The following is a 20,941-nucleotide window of genomic DNA, read 5'->3' on the forward strand; positions in this document are numbered from 1 at the left end:
ATCAGGCTTAGGGATTAAGCCCGACCATGGTTCTTGCTTCCTTGGAGTATTGTCATAAGAATAACATGAAATTTTCTAGGCTGACATGTGGGGGTAAAAATGAGTTTACAAATTAAATAAATGTGATTTTTGTCTTTGAGGAGTGGAAGAAAAATTCACGCTTCATTCAAGAAGTTGAAAAATGAACCAAATTATATAGGATTATATTTGAATGTATGGATTTTTTTTGAATTAATTGGTTTAAATTGGGAAATGATTTGATGGATCAATTTAAAGTAACAATAATCTTGAGTGTCTTTTTTCAGTTTGTCACAATTATTATTAAATTATTTAATTTATATGAAGTGGATTTAAAAATGATCGACTTGAATTTTTTTCATCCTAACAAGTCAAAAAATTTGAATTCATGGATTGAAAATTTCAAATCAATATGTTTGAACAAAATGTTGCGAGTGTGCGGACATGCTTGATGCAAAGCATCGATTTATGTGAAAAACAATATAAATCTAATTCCTAAGAACTCAAATGATATAAATGTCAAATTTTATCGTTAGTTATGATATCCTAAGTTGGTGTAAATCCTAAAAATAAATGAAAATTGTACTGAAAATTGTAAAAAAAAAAAAAAACAAACAAACAAACTATCAACATGCTTGTATTTACAAAAACCGGTCCTAATTTTTAAAAAATATAATAAAATTGATGGAATGTTAGAAACTGGAATAAAAGATGAAAAATGCTAGAATTTGAATAAAAACATGAAAATACTTGGTCCGAAAGACTAACATTTTCAGAATTGCTGCTAGAATTTTTGAGCTTGTTGTGTCATTTTTCCCATAACCCTCAGTTGTGCCATTAACTTTTGCCACTTTCACTCTATGATTAATTTAACTTAGATCAAATCACCTTTGACATATCGACTAACTCTTTCATCATTGATGGACATTTTTAGTTTTAAAATTGGGTTTTCAAATATTGTGTTTATTTTTATTTTTAGCCCAAACATACAAGAATAAATGCTTATGGTGACATTCATAAATGTCATCATATTCAATATTTAGTGACATTTAAGTTTTAGTGACACCTCTAATAAATATCGTCTATTCTAATGTCGTCTTAAACTTCCTGACATTTTTTAATGTCATTATAAGATGTTAATGACAACTTCATACGTGTTACTAATTATTCATATAATGACAATTTTAAATGTTAGGAAAACTAACGTTTTAAAGACATTTATACATGTCTTGTTATTATATTAATAATGACAAATTTATATGTCATTTAAAATCATTTATAATGATAACTAAAAGTGTCGTGTATGTTATTTATATTGACAATAAAAAATGTCATTAATGATAGGTTATAAAGTTAATTTAAAATGTCTCATTATGTAATCTATAACGACACTTACAAATATCTTCTATACTAGTATATAAGGACATTGAACATTGTCATTAATAGTTATTTATAATGACTTTTTGAAATGTCTCCAAATGAGTTTTACAATGACATTTTTTATGTACATGATTTAATGTTCTATTGTGACATAAAAAATGTCATATTTTATGAAATGACATCGATTTTCAATATTTTTTTAATATAATATTCAAGGATATAACAAATTAACATAAATACAAATACAAAATTTTAAAATAGAAATTAAATTGCTAATCAATAATTGTCATTAATTTTGCAATCATTACTGTATAAGACTGACAAATTTATTACCTCGAAAAACATATATACCCCAACAAATGTACCAAATGTATTTAGTTTAAGAACTAGCAAACAATTAAGTCTTGTAAAGCACAACATAAGCAAACTCGTGACGCATCTTCATTCTTCAACCATCTCATCTTAATCAAAATCCAATATTCTTGTCAGCTACGATAAAAATTCATATATTTGTATGAATGAAATATAATTAAAGAAGCACAAAATAAAGAGATTAAAATTTAATTCAAACTAATGAATATCATACCAAATGATAAACTGAAAAATTATTATCTATCCAAATGCACCTAGTAGAAATCTTTCTTATTAACAGTCAACTGCAAATATAATTGATATTGGTTTAAAAAGATACTATAATGACGGACATAACAATAAATACTAGTTAATTGAAAAGTTGAATATCATACCAAATGACAAGGCCAAGCTATCATTCCTCCAAGTGTATCCTCAATCTTTTGTAAAAGATCATATGGCCTAATCAAACACTCTTCCCGTTCTAGGACAATTAGTACTTGTATTTCACACAAATTTGGTCCCAACGTCTATCTTCCTACTTCGGTATTTGGATCCATGCTACGAACCACTCTTTTTGCCACAATTTTCGTCGAATCAAATAGACTTTTTATTGAGACAGAACATCCAATCTACGTGAAAGTGCAAAAGAGAAGGTTTTGATAAAAACAATTATAAAGTACAATCATCAATAACTATTATGCTAATGAGTATGTCCAGCTAGCCAGAAAACAAAAAAGCATAAAGAAACATAATTCAAATTAGTTAACTCATGACAGCAAAAAGCAAGAGATTTTACTTAACAGTACAAACATCAGATAGAAAATTTCATTTAGAAAAATTAGTCAACATGTGCAAGTATTTAAAACAGTAAAACACAGCCCAACATCAATCAAGAATGCTTCTATCGAGATAATAGATGAGTTAAACTCATTCAAAATGAGCCAAGATTGAAATGAGCATGATCTTTCAGTATTGATCGGACAAATATTATCACAAGAACAAGTTGCAAGACATGCAAGTAAAGGTCCAAGAAAAAATAATTACAACAGTAGAAAAAGAGGGGGGAAATTAATAGAATAAGACATTCAAATCTCCTTAAAGTGATCAGAAAATAGAATTACTTCAACAATCACATCAAAAGATAAATTTGGAAAAGAATGACAGTCTGGAGGTTAAAAACATAAAGATTGGACTAATCTTCCATCAGGTCTAAGCAAACACATTATAACTAGAGAGATGCAAAATATGTATACACAACTTTGAGTTTTTTGTGTAGCATTATAATGTTAAATATTAAATCATTATATCATGTCAAACAATAAATAATAAAACATCGATTATACATGTAATATATATTCTCAACCAAAATATACTATCTAAATCAATAAATGGCTAACTTGAGATAATTATAAGCTCACACAAAACATAGCTTACAAAAAAGCAAACTCCAACTCATTATGCCACATCAAATAATAAATAATATCAAAATAAACAAAAGAAAAATCATTTACGCATCTAACGTATATTCTTAAACCAAAAAGCCAATGCTGAATCAATAAAGTACTAACTCAATAAACAAGAAAAAGCTAACCTTTTCCGCTAGCTGTCATGCTACCGAGTTCTCTTGCAAGACCAACTTGAACAAAGTACATAAAATTCAGACAAAATCAAAAGGTCCAATAAGAGTAATACAAAAGAAGCAAATAGATCCTTGATGTATAAAGTTACATGCTACCTCTTTTTGAACTTCGAGCTGCGTGATTGGCAATCATAATTCGAGATAGTGTATTTGCCTTATCTTGATGTTGAAAATGAGTTTTTCCAATAGTTTTACCCCCACTATCCATTCATATCAAGAGCAAAAGCCACAACTTGCAGATAAAAAAAAGTTAGTTATATCCTTTGATATGATAAATAAAAGATCCATAGTGAAAAATGAAATTAAAATATATAATGACATTTAATTTCTTGAACACAAAAAACAAAAAACGAAAGAAGAATACCTATTAATGAAAATGAACAAACTTTGCTAAGTAGACATTTTAATCAAGAAAATTAGTGCATAAAAATAAAAAAAATCAGCATAAAAATGAGAATAAAAGAAATGTGACTATTAATGTCATGATTAACACCTGATTTTTTTTTTTGAAATGGATTAACACTTGATTAAATATGATTCTTTGTGAATTTATTTTAAAAGTTTAATCATATTTGATATATAGCTTACAAAATCATATGTATCAATACAAACCAGCTTTTACATAGAAAATTACTATTCTTTGCAGCTAGAGTAATCTTCTATAAACTAAAAGAGCCTACTTGAATTTTTGATGAAGAAGTAATGGATAGTAGTTGTAAAAAAAACTTTGGAATCTATGTCAAATTTTAAAGAACAAGGGCTAAATCTCCTGAAGTTCGTGTGAGTTTAAAAGAGAATCCCAATAAAAGTCATTTGAAATGCATGATGGTGTTTCCCTAAAAAAAAAACACCCTTTAGGATGCATAATTTAATGTGTTAAAATATTTTCAGAAATTAATTAGTTACCGATAATGAATAATGTTTACCACTGCGAAAATTACGGGGATCGAAAACCACAAAGTCAAGCAGGAACACAAGTCTAAAACATAGACAGCTATATAATTCGTAAATTCACATTAGAGAAGCAAGATAAGTTATCCAAAGAAGATGAGTTGTCCAATTCAACAAATTGGACAAAGTCTATGTTATAGATATTGGTGCCACAAGATGAGTCATCCAAAGAAGCTGTTTTTATTCTAAAAAGTAAAGACCTGAGTATATCGCAAGGATTCAAGCTACAACGTCTTCAATCAAGTTGCAACACATTACAAGTATTAGTACCTCCTGAAGGGCCACTAACGCTTCTCCAACTAATGTCATATTATAAAGCCACATATGAACAATCACTCAAGTAAGTCTATGTTTATGTGATATCTATCTACTGGTTCTATATTATCACAAGAAGAATAATTTCGTTCATAGAAGCAGGGGGGAAATTAGTCGCTAGCGGTCTCGAGGTACAGCAACCACAAAGGCTCAAACACAATATCGGGATTAAAATTAGTCGCTAGCGGTATCGAGGTACAGAAAATCGTCGGAGTTTACCGAAACTTGCCGAAAAATGTTAAATCTCGACCGAAACTAAGCTGGAAAAACAGGGAAACTTAAATGGCTTCAAATACTACCTTAACAAACAGCAAAACTACTAAGTAATACAATCACAAGCTCACCTAATTCGGACCAAGAAGCACAAGCAGAGGAAGAAGGGTGACGGGTTCGGGGAAGAAAAGGGGTGACGTTGTCCAGAAGCTTACCTAATTCTATTCCAGCCTCTACAATCGTTGTCCAGAACTCAGCTACCTTCTACGGTGGTTGCTACTCCAATCCCGGTGACTGCACCATCATTTCTGGTGAGGGAAGAAGGGTGACGGGTTTGGGGAAGAAGGTTACCGCCGTGGGATTGAGTTGGGAAATAGGGTTGGCTTCTATCTCTTTTCTTTTTTGGCAAAAGTTAGGAAGTAGGCATGCTTAACGGACCGGTTCGGACCCGAACCGACCCGGAACCGGTCCGTTAAGCCCGGAACCGGATCCGGAATGAAAGAACCGGACCCGAAACCATATACAATTCATTGGTTTGAGGGTTGAACCGGTTCAGCATATTCTGAACCGGTTCAACCGGTTCCGGGTCCGGTTTCAAACCGGTTCAGGACCGTATCCGGAACCTGCAGTGTTTTTTATCAATTTGGCCAAAGTGCAAATATACAATCTTTTTTATAACCCCAAAATTCATCTATAAATACAACTCATTTTTTACATTTCACATATCAATTTTTTCTCAACTTTCCATTTCTCTACAATCAATATCTTTCTTTGCTATCATATCTCCAAATATATTCAATAATTGTGTTATAATTTTATCTATAATCCGTATTATTTTTATTGTTATATATTTACTATTTCGCAATTTATTCATTTAAACAATTCGAATTTCAATGGCATCATCTTCAAATCGTCGTGGTGGTAGTGGCGAATACGCTCCCGACTTTGGTGAACATTTTGGCTACATCCCTGATTTTGATGAAGTTGAACCTGGCCACGAGGATGAAGAAGCCATGGAACTCCCCAACAAAGATGTAGGGACGCCATCGTCTAATCGAGCAAGCAACACAATCTCAACGAGCACGACGACAGCCCGTGCAAAGCGAAGCAAAGTTTGGGATCACTTTGATATTGAACAACAAGGTACGAATAACTCTTTTGCCGTTTGTAAAATTTGCGAAACGAGATATTCTTACAAAACGGGTGGTGGTTCCGGTGGTACCGGAACTTTGAAAAAACATTTAGTTAAGGTACATAAACTTGACCCTGATACGCTACAACCATTCGGTAGGGAACCAATACAACAACAAATTAATCCTTTTAGTGGTAAAGCTTTTACAATTACAAAAGAAATTTCTCGGAAAGCCATCGTAAAGTTTGTTACCAAATGTTGTCAACCTTTTATAATAGCTGAACAAGAAGGTTTTGTTGAATTTACTAGTACTATTCAACCTGGTTTTCACAATATTTCTAGGCATACAATTAAGAAATATTGTTTTGATATTTACAAAGAATATAAAGAAACACTAAAATCGCATCTTTCAAATATTTCTTGTAGAGTTAGTTTGACAACTGATATTTGGACTAATTTAAAATATGAATCATATCTTGTTGTTACATGTCATTGGATTGACGAAACTTGGAATATGCAAAAAAGAATTTTAGCGCTAGATCATTTAGAATCGTCTCACAACGCATACACTATCGCTAGATATGTTTTAAATGTTGTTAAGATTTATGGCATACAAAATAAAATAATGTCGATAACTTTAGATAATGCGAGTGCCAATACTCTTGCAATTAACTATCTTAAAGATTCACTAAAACCAATTTTAGAAGGTAATTTGCTTCATGTTAGATGTGCGTGTCATATTATCAACTTATGTGTTAAATGTGCATGTGATGAACAAATGTCCACTGTAATAGAAAAATTCAAATTATGTGGGAAATTATTACGTGAAAGAAGATATGGACGTGACTGAAAAACACTAGTCGAATCAACCGGAATTAAATTTAAAAAATTTCCTCTTCCTATTGAAACTAGATGGAATTCTTTATATCACTTGCTTCATACTTTATTACGTTTTCAAGATTTAGTTACTACGTATTATAATAATATTACAACACAAGCTTTAATACTAACAAGCGATGATTGGAATATTTTGAGTAAATGTGTTTCTTTGTTAGAAATTTTTAAAGAAGCAACCGAAAAATTTTCTGGCATTAACTACCCTACTTCAATCATGTTTCTACCTTTGCTTTTCAATATGTTTTATAAATTTATTGAATATCGCGATGATTCTGTTATGCGTGATTTTGTTTCAAATATGGAAAACAAATTTTTAAAATATTGGGAAACTATCCCAATTGTGCATGGTTTAGCAACATTACTTGATCATACTCAAAATCAAGGAGGATTAGACGTGTTTTTTGAATATTATGCTAAATTTCTTAAGAAGAATGTTGACGATCAAAAGAAGTCAATCATGCATTCTCTCCAAGAATTGTTTGATTTGTATGCTAGTGAACAATGTGATGAACCGAGTGCGCAGCCGGAGGAGATGCCGACATATAAGAGCAAAAGTGGAGCACTGAACTTCTTTCAAAGTTTGAAACGACAAAAGTTCAAAGGAAAATTGGTGACAACAATCAATTACAATGAGATCCAAATTTATCTAAGTCAATATATTGAGACTACGGATAATTTCGATGTTCTTGATTGGTGGAAAGTAAATTCTAAACTTTATCCGGTGTTATCTGCAATTGCAAGAGATGTCCTACCCATTCAAAGTTCAAGTGTTGCTTACGAATCAGCATTTTCAGTATGTGGAAGGATCATTGGTGACCAAAGAACTAATTTAAAGCCAGAAACACTTTACATGCTAACGTGCCTACAAGATTGGTTTGCAGCAGAAAAAAAGAATAGGACCTCTGGCGCGATCGACGAATTCCAAAGCTCAAGTTCCGACGAAGATCCAGAATATTCCAAATATATTTTAATAAATCGTGATGAATTTTAGATGTTCAATTATAAAAATAAATGTTTAAGTTATTCTGTTATATTTTTTTTATGTAATCACAATTATTTGCAATCAAAATACTAAATAAAAAATTGTCCATTAATATTACTAATTTTAATTATATAGTAAAATATAATAAATTAAAGTTCGGAACCGGTTTAAACCGAACCGGAACCGGTTTATTCGAAGCCGAACCGGTCTTGGTTTCGTTCCGAACTCACCGGACCCAGAACCGGTGGGAACCGGTCTAAAACCGGTCCGGTGGAACCGATAAGCATGCCTGGTTAGAAATATGAGTTTTTAACTTTTTTTTTGTTTTGGTAAAAATTAAATTATGGTTCATTTTTTTACTTCACTAAATATAAATTATAAATTGTTTTATTAATTTATTATTTCATCAAAACTAATCCGTCAAAGTAAAATATTACAAAAAATTAGAAGTGAAGCCCATGTTTTTTAAATTTTGAAGTAAAAACGGTATTTGGGTTGGATAAATATCAGAGGACGGAAAATAATTGTTTCCCTCCATATAAAAAATGACATCAATTAAAAATGTCAGGATAACTAATCTAATATGTTTTTTTATTGTACATATTATTAATTTTTTACTAGTGTCATTATAAAGTATTTGTAACAACATTTAATTAAAAGTGTCTACAAAAAGGTGTCATAATAACCATTATTTGTTGTAGTGAGTCATCTCAAATCTATCAATCTAAATACAATCTTGGAAATTGATCAATAAAATAAACGTGAGTTAAAGTATTTCAGCCTAACAATGTGTTTGGATTTTTAAAAATTGGGATTTAGATTTGGAATTGGAATTGAAAATAAATGGATTTTGAATTTTTTTAGTGTATAGTTTGAAATTAAATAACGGTGTTGAGTTGAAAAAATGTTATCAATCTTGATTTTGATAATAAAAAAATTTATTATTGTGTTTCTAACATATTTAATCAAGTAAGTAGTTGTGATATATCAAGTTGAGAGATTTGAAAATTTGGAACTTAAATGAGTGAATTCGGATATCATTGATTAGAAGTGGAAGTCGTAATATCCTACCGGCCAAACATCCTCGAGTCGGATGGCTCATGTACCAATTCTGGTATTTTGGCGATATCTCTAATTCAGTTATCGTAATGGAACGATTTAGTATGAGTTAAAAATACAAGACAATTATATATTAATCATCTTCAAAGGTTGAAGTTTGAATCGAAGCTTAAGAAGTTGATAATTCGCGATGAAATTGCTGGTTCTGCACAGGTTGCAAAAAGAGTTCAAGTATGTACACAGTCCAGTATTTTGAGCATATATATCTCATGTAACCTCAAAATTGAGTGATTCTTGATTCTATGAAAAGCTATATATATAAAAAGTATACAACTTTAATGTTTATCACTTGGCCCAAAAATCAACGAATCAAGAGATATATTCACCAGACCAGATCACATTTCACTCGACCGTTTTGTTCATTCATTCATTCGTTTTGCTCTGGAACCGAACCGCGCCAGCAACATGCTAGAAAGTCAAATATGACTGTTGCTATGTCAGAAACAGTACATAATCTTTTTTCAACGGCCATATTCTTGTGTCTAATATATATATCACTCTTGGAGGCTATATATACAATATCTTAAAGATAAAATACAAGCTTTTGGAGGGGATTCAAAGTATGAGAAGCCTATGTGAAAAAAATATAGCTAAAACGAGAGCAAGCCCAAGAAGGAGAACCTAAATAGATATATTAGCTTAATGAGAGTATTTCCTCGTGTGTAAGGATACATTTGAGAGTTTATACAGTTATAATGAATTAATTTCTTCACAGATACAATCGCTCATATATACAAGAGAGATAATCTTCAAAGTTTAGTTGAGTTATAGTCTTTTCACAAAGACATTAAAAATTGTATCTGTACTCTTGACATAAAAGACGTTAAACATTATGTGCATTGTGCGGCGGTGGCCTACCATCAAGAGTGTGCTAGGATTTTTGATTAAGCAAGATATAAGTCTTAAGTTGAAATGAGTTTGTACAAATGATTGTATAAATCAAAGTCTTCTAATGAATCCCCTAAAGAGGAATGAGATGTGACATATGAGTTGTTAATCTCCAGACATCTATAAACAAATTTGCGCATATTTATTTATCACATTTACTTACTCCTGCTACTGTTTTTGGCTTGTATAGTTTAAATTTTTATGTGTTTTTCAAATACCAAAATATCGCGTACAAAATGTTTAAATCAAATCATTCTTATGATTTCAACTTACATACTTTTTAAATGTTTTTCAAAATATTTAATCGATTTTTAGAGATATTATTTTAAGTTTCTTTCGATTGATTTTAGAACCAAACTCGACTTAATTTCTCAGTGTTCGACTCATTTTTGAATATTTCAAGTACGAGCTATTATAGCTTTTTTAATCGTAAAAATATTTTAAAGAGTTTATTCAACTTTTTTAAACTCTAATCCGATCATAACAAATAATATATAGAGAGATTCATTTCTTTGTTGGAGAAAAAGGAATTTGAATATGAAAATTTAAATATTTACTAAAAAAAATCTTTATGATTTTTTAAATATATCATTTTAAACCATATTATTCGCTTTATTTAAAAAAAACAAAAAAATAAATTAATAAATCTTATCGTACATTCCATGTGAAACTTCAACTATATATTTGTGTACAAACTCCACAAACTCTTATATAATAAATTAATTATCGTCAAACAAAATGAAGTATTAAGATAAAATAATCAAACATAACTTTCAAATATTCAAATGTAAATTTTACGGAGTAACTCATCAAAAGTCTCAAGAATCAAATATGCAATGTTCAAAAAACATTAAGTTGAAATTTACAAATGTTTTAAAAAATGATTATGAATTTTTTCAAAAATTTATAATGTTTTTTAAAAATATTTGCAAACAATAGCTAATTATCGGGCAATATTTTTTGTTTGATTGCGGATCGTGTCTTAAATGGGCCTAACTGACCTGGATTGGGGCCTATCTCTTTAAGTTTGTTAAGTTAGCACATGGGTCGGTGCAACAAATCAGAATTACTTCGCCCACCCGCTTTCTTACAATTTTCACGCTGATTATATTTTTATTTATTTATTTATTATTATTATTTAGCTGTCCTATATTTTTCCTTAACAAATAATTTAATTTTTTATTCCATAGCACTCTATCATTCTAACGGAAACGGGAAAATGTTAATATTAAATACGGAAAAAGACGATATGATAATTGATGATTGAACTTTATCGTATTTTTCATTTAAATCGAATGAAGAAATTTGAGTTATATATAGTTAAAAAATGATTCAAGTGATTTAACATATTCTTTTTAACATAATTAATAAATTGCCCAAATATATATATGTTTCCTATAAAATAGATTAGTGTAAAAATAAAAAATAAAAAATAAAAACCAATGAAATATAAATATTTATGTGTATTATATACTATTAAGACAAACATTTGTGTGAGACGGTCTCACGAGTCGTATTTTGTGAGACGGATTTCTTATTTGAGTCATCAATGAAAAAGTACTTTTTATTATGAATATCGGTAGGATTGACTCGTGTCACAGATAAAGATTTTTTATATCGTCTCACAAGAGGCATACTCTACTATTAATTAAGAATGTGTGACATTTAGAACTACCTTGGTCACCAATGGATTTCCTGAAATACACCTTTCTTTTTTCTTTTCTTATCTTTTCTTTTTCTTTTTCTTTTTTTTTTTTTGGTAAAAGAGATGCATTGATGCTGCAAATTTTAAAATAAATAAAATATTAAACTTATTGTTTGGACAAATACTTATAAAATATTTTTATTAAAGTGTTTTTTTAAATTTTTTACAAAAGGAGTGAGACCAAATCGAGATTTTGGCCCTCCAAGTTCATCCGGAACTAAATAAACCAAAAAAATAGACAAAACAATGTGAGACCAAATCGAGATTTTCCCCCTCTCGCCATGGTTAAACATGTGTCGTGAGATGATCAAATGTAGAACCATGTAAACCACAAGCTTCTTGACTCAATGGTATCCATTATATCTTAATATACGACACAGTTTCAAGTTCGAGACTCATGTATTTCACGACTCCTTAAATATAAATTATATTTTTTTTTCTAAAAAAATATAATTTTCTATAATTATAATTTTATATTTTCAGCTCTTGAGACAAAAATACATCACCACTGTCCAGAATATTTTTTTTTTCTTTTTAATAATATTTGCGTGGGGAACATATATATGCACGTTGCTCTTTGAATTTCTAGGAAATTTCCGCCAAGAAAAGTGCTATCGAATTGCGTCAACTGATAATTGGCCACTTCCTAATTTTAATTAATTCAATGATATTTATTAAATATTTATATTTTCATACGATAATTTAGACAAAATAGTTTTAAAATTTTCTTAAAACACGTATAGCATATTTCGCATGTGCGTTGTTGAAGGTGTTTTTTCTTGTAATGAATAGTTGAAAAACAATATGTAGATCTCAAATCAAATCAAAATCAAAATCAAATCAAATGAACAACTCCATTATTATTATTTTTTTCAGCTTTAGCTTACGATATTTTATCTATAAATATGAAAAGAATATAGCCAGAGGTTTCAAAGAATTCTCAAAGTTGAGGTTCGATATAGAATCAAAGTTACATCGAATTCCTCTGATGTGACATCTTAGTATATAATTAGCATTAAGTCTTAGTTAAGCAATCGCGTATTCTGTAACATTTTTATTACTGACTTGATTTGGCTTGCAAAAGATTCAAGTTATTATACAGTTTATATGTATAAATTGCACAGTCTAATAAATGGATGTTATCTCATATCTCAGCTATTCTTTAAAAATCGATATTCTAACAATATAATTAGTGATTATACGTACACCAGATAAATTTCTAGCTTATGTTTACAGGTAAAAAGCTAGAAATAACCAAGTTTTGGGTCAGACGTTACATATATTAAGAAATATATACTTGTTATGTATTGTAAATTTTTGGTTTAATTTAGAGCTAGGTGGCATTATTTGGATTCGACGAAATCGAAATCGAAATCGAGCCCGAACTCATTATTTACTATATTTGAATCTGTTATCAAAATATTTTGTAGGACCGAGTGCTTACCGCTTTACCAAAAGCTATAGCTAGTGGTAATGGTGCAACTCAAATCTTTTAAACCGCAAAGCAGCTCAAGCACCACGGTTCGATCGCTCTACCAAGTAGGGACAATTATTGCACCCAACAATCTCCCTCCCAATAATTGCTCTCCTTGCAATCAATGAAAATCGAACCCGTGACATTGGCTCTGATACTAATTGTAGAACCGACTGCTTACCGCTTTATCAAAAGTTATAGCTAGTAGCTAGTAATGGTGCAACTCAAATATTTTAAACCGTACAGCAGCTCAAACACCTACGGTTCGATCGCTCTACCAAGCAGGGACAATTATTACATCCAATACATTTACATTACTTTCCGTCGTAGATTGAAACTTTAAATTCATGTCATATTCTTATATATTTAATATACGATATAAATAATAATTTATATGATATTCGGCTTTTTTTTAGAGAACATTCGGCAAAATTTGATCCCACCGTACTTAATGGAAGCTGCATGCATGCATTGGTTGACATGACGTCGTGTATTTGGTCCACCAATACATATAATAGAGTAGATATTGTTCCAACCATATATATATGTATATATAACAATATTATTATTTTTATTATTTGAATTTAAGTGGCATCCCAATAAATGGTCGTGACGAACACTTTTGTCTGACAATCTTATCTCCATACAATAAAATAGATTTAAATTTAAAATGTATTGTTCATCCAAGACTTTTAGTTTACTTAAAATAAAAAAGAAAAAGAAAGAAAGAAGGTGGAGTTTGAAAGCAATATGACTCATTGCCCTGATTTCATGAACAAAAAAATTTCTACGAGACTGTCTTGCAAATCTTATATATGACTCATGAAAAAATATTACTTAATTTTATGTTAAAAGTATTATTTTTCACTTCAGATATATATTGACTCGATCAATCACACGGATATAAATCCGTCCACAACCGTGTCAAAAAAATCTATTAATTTATTAAGTATCGTCGTGTTTGAATGCGCTGGATACATGGTTTTACAGGTAGATGACCGCAGATCACTAACCACCCGTTTTCTAGTTTGGTTCTCGCAAAAAGTTTATTTGGCCACGAACGCTTTACATCATGACTTGACCAAAAATGTCAACCTAGATTACTGAAACATTAATTACACGATTTATGAGAATATTAATGAACTTAATTATATTTATTAATTCATTTACAGAATTTTAATTTTTTATTCCTTAAAAATAAGTTAAATATACCATTCACTCAATTATCTAAATCTTATTTCATTTACGCGCGGACGAAAACTTTTATAGATTTTTTTCAATAACGAAACAAAATTTTATTATAAATGCACGTCATTCTTGTGCATATTTAAAAGAGTAGGTAAAATAAATTTTTTAGTCCACTAAGTATTCAAATTTTAGTTGTGATGCAGTCACTATGATCTTTTTTCGGTTTAGTCTTTTTTGTTAAGATTACTGACATAAAAATTGGAAATTGCTGATATGTTTGGTCTCACATTATCAATTAGACCAAGATAGTCAGAAAATAAAAATTAATGTACCAAAACCAAAATTTAACAATTTAATATAACTAAAATACAAAATTGGGCAAGCTAGTAAACAAAAGAATTTTTTTTTCCCCTAAAACATTATAAGATCAACCACTTAAAAAAATACATGATTCTTGACTTTCTATGGACTATACATATTTAAAATATATATCACTAATATCATTCATATGTTTCATGCATGACAATTTAATGAAACTCACCATTTGTCTTGCTTCTTGTCCAAAAACGAATTCCGTTTCTCCCGTCGAGTTTCATACCCCTTTTGGGTAAAAAAAAAAGAAGAAGTGTAGATTATAAATAATTTGGTATTTAATATCTGATTTTTTTAATACATAAACGTTAATCGTAATCTCCATTGATGAAATTAAGTCATCTGAGAGCAAAAATATTAAAAATAACACTGGATCGAGTTCGAATCAAAAAAAATTCGAACATATTTGAGTCCGTCTCAAATTCGATAAATTCAAATACAAATCAAATATTTATCTACTCAGTTTACCGCCCTAATTCAAATAAGCCAACTAATTTGAAATCGTGAATTCGAAATTCATTAATCCAAATGTAATCCTATATCAATGCTTTTCACTTTAACAAATTTCAAAAGATACTCCTTTACTTTGCTTTTGAAGCTAAACTAGTATTATCACAGTGGTGAAATGTCCGCAACATGCGAAAATAAAAGATGATATAGAGACAAAGAGATATTAACAAAAAAATTGCGCTTTTGGTTCATTTTGTTAAGCACGTTATTATTTCCGTGAATGGGAATTCAAATCAGCGCGACAAAACGCGTATAAAAGTCGCATTTTTGTCTGCAGGAAGAACCCCCCGAGGAGTTTAACCAACTAATAGTAATTTCTTTTTTCAATTATATTTTATTTTTTTAAAAAAAAATTAAACCCCGAAATTCATATAATGATCACTTACTTTACTTGTATTTATGTATCAATAATGCGATTATCATTAAAACGTGCATTTATGGATTAGTATCTTGTGAGAATGTCTCAAAGATTTATGAGACGTGCCGACCCAATCCATATCGATCATATAAAGTAATACTTTTAACTTAAAATTTAATATTTTTTTCATGAGTTAGGTGGGTTGAAAATATATCACAAAACTGGCACATAGTGAGACAATCTCACAAGAATTTTTTGTCTTTATGCAGTCGTTTGGAATTTGTAACTCGTTCGATTTAATATTTTAGTTAAATGTTTGATCTTAATATATATCGAGAAATGGGAGTTCCGTAAATTAACCTTGAATTCTATTGATATTCATTTTGAGAAGGGAAAATTATAGTTAGGTCACGCAGCTTATCGATTTTCCATTTTCAGTCCAAAATATTTTCAAGTTGCAAGGTTAATTAGTTTAATAAGGTAGTGTTTACAAATACTTTAAAAATGATTATAGACTTTTGTAACACTATCTAAGTGGCTTTTTGTCTTCATTTTTAGTCATGTTTTATTGAAGTGCTTATGTGTAATCGGAAAATAATGATGTAACATTGTAAATGGCTATGTGGCGTTGGACATTCAATGTCCAACGTAATGTCCAACGCCAGGACCCGATAAAAAGGATTAAAAGTGAAAACGACCAGTTAATTGGATTAAAACTGTAAACTGAAAGTTTTTGGGACTAAAAATGGAAATAGTCATATTATAAAACCAAAATTGAAATTATTGGCAAAGAAAAGCATGTATGAAATGTAAGTGGAACCATATTTCCATTTTTGGTAAACTGTAGCTTTCCCTTTTCAAAAATAGCTATAGCTAACTTCACCAAATAAAACCTGTTCAACTCCCTGGCCATTTTTTTATTATTCTAGGTATGTATTCTTTCACATTTTCCATCTTTCTTTTTTGAAAGTGTATTCTAATATGTGTTGGTGTTAGATAACCAGATTTTTTTTTTTCTATTAGGGTCATATATTTTGATCCTCGTTTCTTAAAAATTAAAGGACAAACTTAAAACATCATTAAAAAACAAAAATAAAATTATCTATAAATTTTTTAGAGTCTTAGATCTTATAATTATGCATTAATTCGTATATATAATTGTTAAAATATTTAGATAAAAGTATTCACTGTTAGATGTCTCACACCAGCTGAATTAATTTTTTCTGAATTGTATACATGAACATGGACAATCTTCCCTTAGATATAAGTTCATCATCTTAACATGATATCAGAGCTTAAACTGATCGTTATATATTTGACTGTCCTTGTGGACACCCGCTATAATATCTTATAAATTTCATGATCAAAATGTTAATTATTAGGCATGATAGATATATGTTAGATGTTCTACATTGTCTGAATTAAGTTATTGAGAATTATATATATTAACTTAGATTGTACTCCCCATAAAATTAGTGTGATAAATAATCATCTTTATCCCACATTTGGTACTTTTTTAAAAAGACCATGATAATATCATGGGCCTGTGATAAATAATTTTATACAAGGATAAAGTATCCTTTTTATGAGATGTGATAATTTTAATTTAATGATAAAAAACATCACAAATGACTTAATTGCCGTCAATATATAAAAATCATAAACCTTATATATGATCAATCCTAAACCTTATATATGATCAAGTTTTAAATTAGTATTACTATATGATAGTTATATAAATGATTTTTATAAATCTCTGCTAGTAGGTAGAAATTAAAATCAAATAAATATTTTTATTTATTTTTATATATTATATAATATGATAATTATATAAATGAACTCGAAATATAAATGATTTTTATAATCTCAATAAAATTATTAGTATCACTCGATTAACCATAAAAATCGATATTTGACTTGACTCACAAAATCAAGGGCTCAATTATCATATTATATAATATATAAATTAGGTAAAAATAAATAAATCATGCAAGTACTGTCGGCGCATGAATAGATAAGAAATATGAACTCAAACAACAACTTTGAAATTATAAAATTTATTATGATAAGATTAATTTTGTAATTACAATATAATATATAAATTTAATCATTCTTATTAAAATCATACCAAACATTAAATATAATATCATACATCTTATTTATCATTAAATTATCCTTATATTATATATCACATGTTTATCCTGTCATATGTAGCGAACTATGCCTTACTTGATTGGTATACTAAGTAGATTTAAAAATAATTAAGGATACAAGGGTTGTTTGGAATAAATCTATAAAACTTACATAATCTTGAATAATATGTATAAATTTAGCCAAACATTTCAAAATTGTTGCATTCAATCTTGTATATGAACATGGATGGAAATTTGGAATGAGTCTCAGTAGATACTAACTTTGCATAAAAATATAATAACAATTTCATTATTTATTGAAAAAAAAAATTGTTGCATCCAATCTTGTTTATGTGTTTAAGCATATATACGTGTTTAATCATGTTTCAAAATTGTTGCATCCAATCAATTCAAGAAACCTATGTTTAATTGATAAATAAATATTTAATCAAAACAACTGATATAATTTACTTAAATAATTATTTGAATTAATTTACTGATCATTTTAGTTAAAAATTGAAGTTTTTTTTAAATAGCCTCTACCATATACTATAATCGACTTTAACCTTCAATTAAATTAATTTATCAAAATAATCTTTTTATTATATCAAAGAACAAAGATATCATTTAAACTTCACCACCATCAATTTCTTTCTCAATCTCTTTTATTCTCTCACAATTCCATGCCTTGGAAGCTTTGAAGCACATCCATTCTAGTTCTTCAAACATGTATGAATTTCATTTTTTTTTTGTCCACCTAATTTTTTTACACAAATAATGATTAATTTTTTGTTTATAATAATATATATGCATAAATATATAGCAAAACAGTTTAGTTTCTGTCAAATTGTTAAATATTTTGACTCCAATATAATTTTCTAATTTTGATTTTAATTTTTTAAAAAATTTGACTTGAATATTGTCATGATTTTTCCATAATTTTAAGTTTTTTTTTTAAATTAAGAATATTTTTAAGTTGAAATAAATGGATGATTTGCGATTTACTGCAATTGAAATATGTGTGAATTTTTCGAAGTTGAAATGTGTGTGAATTATTTTATTTGTATGTATTAATGAGTGAAAGATTCGCGATATATTGACTCGAAAAAAAATATTTTGAAGTTGAAATATGTTTGAATTTTTTATCTGTATGTAATAAAATTGTATATTTATGTGTTATTACTGATTGTTTAAATAATTCTTTTGTTGAGTTCTTGGAAACCATACAAACTTATCATATAAACTCGAGTTCTAGGATCTAATTATTGGGAAATGATGGAATGTCACAGGGTTATGTTGGACTCGAACCGTCTCTAATGGAACCTCTTATGTTGAGTTAAATATTCTTAAGATTATATTTTAATTAGTTATCAAATATTGAATGACACAAGTTTAAAATGCATAAAAAATGAGAACAGATATTGAACAATGATTGTAAAGTAACTTACTTGAAATAATGAATAGAAATGTAGAGCAAAGACGGAGAAGATGAATGAAGGTCCATGAAAATTGGCATGAATCAGCCTCTTTATTTATTTATTTTTTCCTGATAACTATGCAGTAAAGAATTTGATCAAATAATTTAGAATAAAAAAGTATAATATAGGATATTTCAATTATATAAGACATAATGTGAAATGTTTAGTAAAGAAAACCATTTTTAAAAATATGACTTTGAAATGTGTTAGAATAATCGATTTTCCAAAATATAATTAGTTGTTATTTAATAATTACATACTATCTTTATATATAAAATAATAACTAAAGAATTATTGTGGAAAAATGGTGATATATATTTTGGTCAAATATGAAAATTAAGAAGTTATTTTTAACAAATAGAAACAGCCAATGGCGAAAGTGTATGCTTATGTTTATAATTTATGTAAAAACAGATTTTTAATCTAATAATTGCTATTTTTGAATATAAATATATGTATGTATAGCAGGTTAACGTTAGTGAACAAACATAATTATGATGAATACGAATATCCCAACTAGAGCTCTAAATGAATCGAGTTGATTCAAGAATTTTTCGATCCATTCGATAAATATTTGATTCGTATTCAAATTTATCGAACTCAAGTCAAACCTGAATATGTTCAAATTTTTTTCAAGCCGAACCAAGCCAAAATTATTTTGTTCGATATTTCGCGAGCCAAATAATATAATTATATATTAAACATATATACATTTCGAGTTTTCATACCTTCATTGTCGATATTTATTATCCGAACAATAATTTGAATAGCTCACGAGTATGTTCGAAGATTTGGAGCCGAGCTCGAACTTCTTTTCAAGCCAAAGACGAGCCAAAATAAAAATAAAAAATCGAACTTGGAATCGAGCTCTAACTCAAATATATTTAATTTTAGTCAAATTCAAACCTTAAAATTGTACTATTATTCCGTTCATTTATATCTCTCAATAATTGTAAATAAGTTTGATAAATAATAATGAAATCATAAGTCAACTCAATTATTGGTCGTCTATTCTCCATAGAATTATTTAAAATTAGAAGCATTTCAAATTCGAATTTCAACCCATACAATCCAAATTCAAAATATCTTAAATACGGATCCAAACACGATGCAATGCAATGAATTTATATTTTTAATCATTCATTATTACCGTAGAATAACAAAATACATTAAAAAATTTATTCTTTACAAACTATAATCGGAGAAATTTTTATTCATCGACTTATAAAAATCTTGTCCAAAAGCATACTTTAAGTTTAATTTTTTTAACTTAACAAATATTAAAAAAGTTTTTAAAATACTTGTTCAAACAAAATTTAATTATTAGATAAAAGTGGAGGAGATATTTCAAACCTGACACATCGTCCCAAATGTCGAATTAACTATAAATCACGGAATCGACCTTTATATATTTTTAAGAATAGTTCGATAATAACCCAAAAATATCTATCTTTTATATTACTCACGATCGAACATCACTTCCCCCGTCATGTGATCCACATGTCCCAAGATAGAAAGATTCGTGTGTATGTGCAAAGTATATGTTTAATTTGCCTAATTGCATCATATTCCCACACGGTGACTCCTAAGAAGATTTCAACAAATACCTGTCTTATTCCATATTCTTTTTCTAACGATCTAGTTTACGTTATATCGAGAATATTTCTTTATTTATTTTAATACTATTAGATCACGTCAGTTCCTCGTATTTTTACATATTTTTATGTAAATTGACATATTCGTTTATACTCCTATGCACATAGAATGGTAGGACCGAGCGCTTGCCGCTTTACCAAAAGCTATAGCTGGTGGTAATCACAGCAGCTCAAGCACCAC

The 20,941-nt window shown here is 28.8% G+C and overlaps 1 long non-coding RNA gene across 1 annotated transcript; it reads right to left on the reverse strand.

The window, feature by feature from the left end:
• Positions 1 to 1,729: 1,729 nt before the first annotated feature.
• Positions 1,730 to 3,737, reverse strand: LOC142529228 (uncharacterized). The gene is made up of 3 exons (XR_012815856.1): positions 2,145 to 3,737; positions 1,985 to 2,054; positions 1,730 to 1,887 (listed from the first exon to the last, which is right to left on the reverse strand). It is a non-coding gene; the product is annotated as an uncharacterized LOC142529228 (long non-coding RNA).
• Between the last annotated feature and the right edge of the window lie 17,204 nt (positions 3,738 to 20,941).

Source organism: Primulina tabacum, chromosome 16 (genome assembly GCF_025594145.1).
Source record: "Primulina tabacum isolate GXHZ01 chromosome 16, ASM2559414v2, whole genome shotgun sequence".
In the NCBI taxonomy this organism is placed as follows: domain Eukaryota; kingdom Viridiplantae; phylum Streptophyta; class Magnoliopsida; order Lamiales; family Gesneriaceae; genus Primulina; species Primulina tabacum.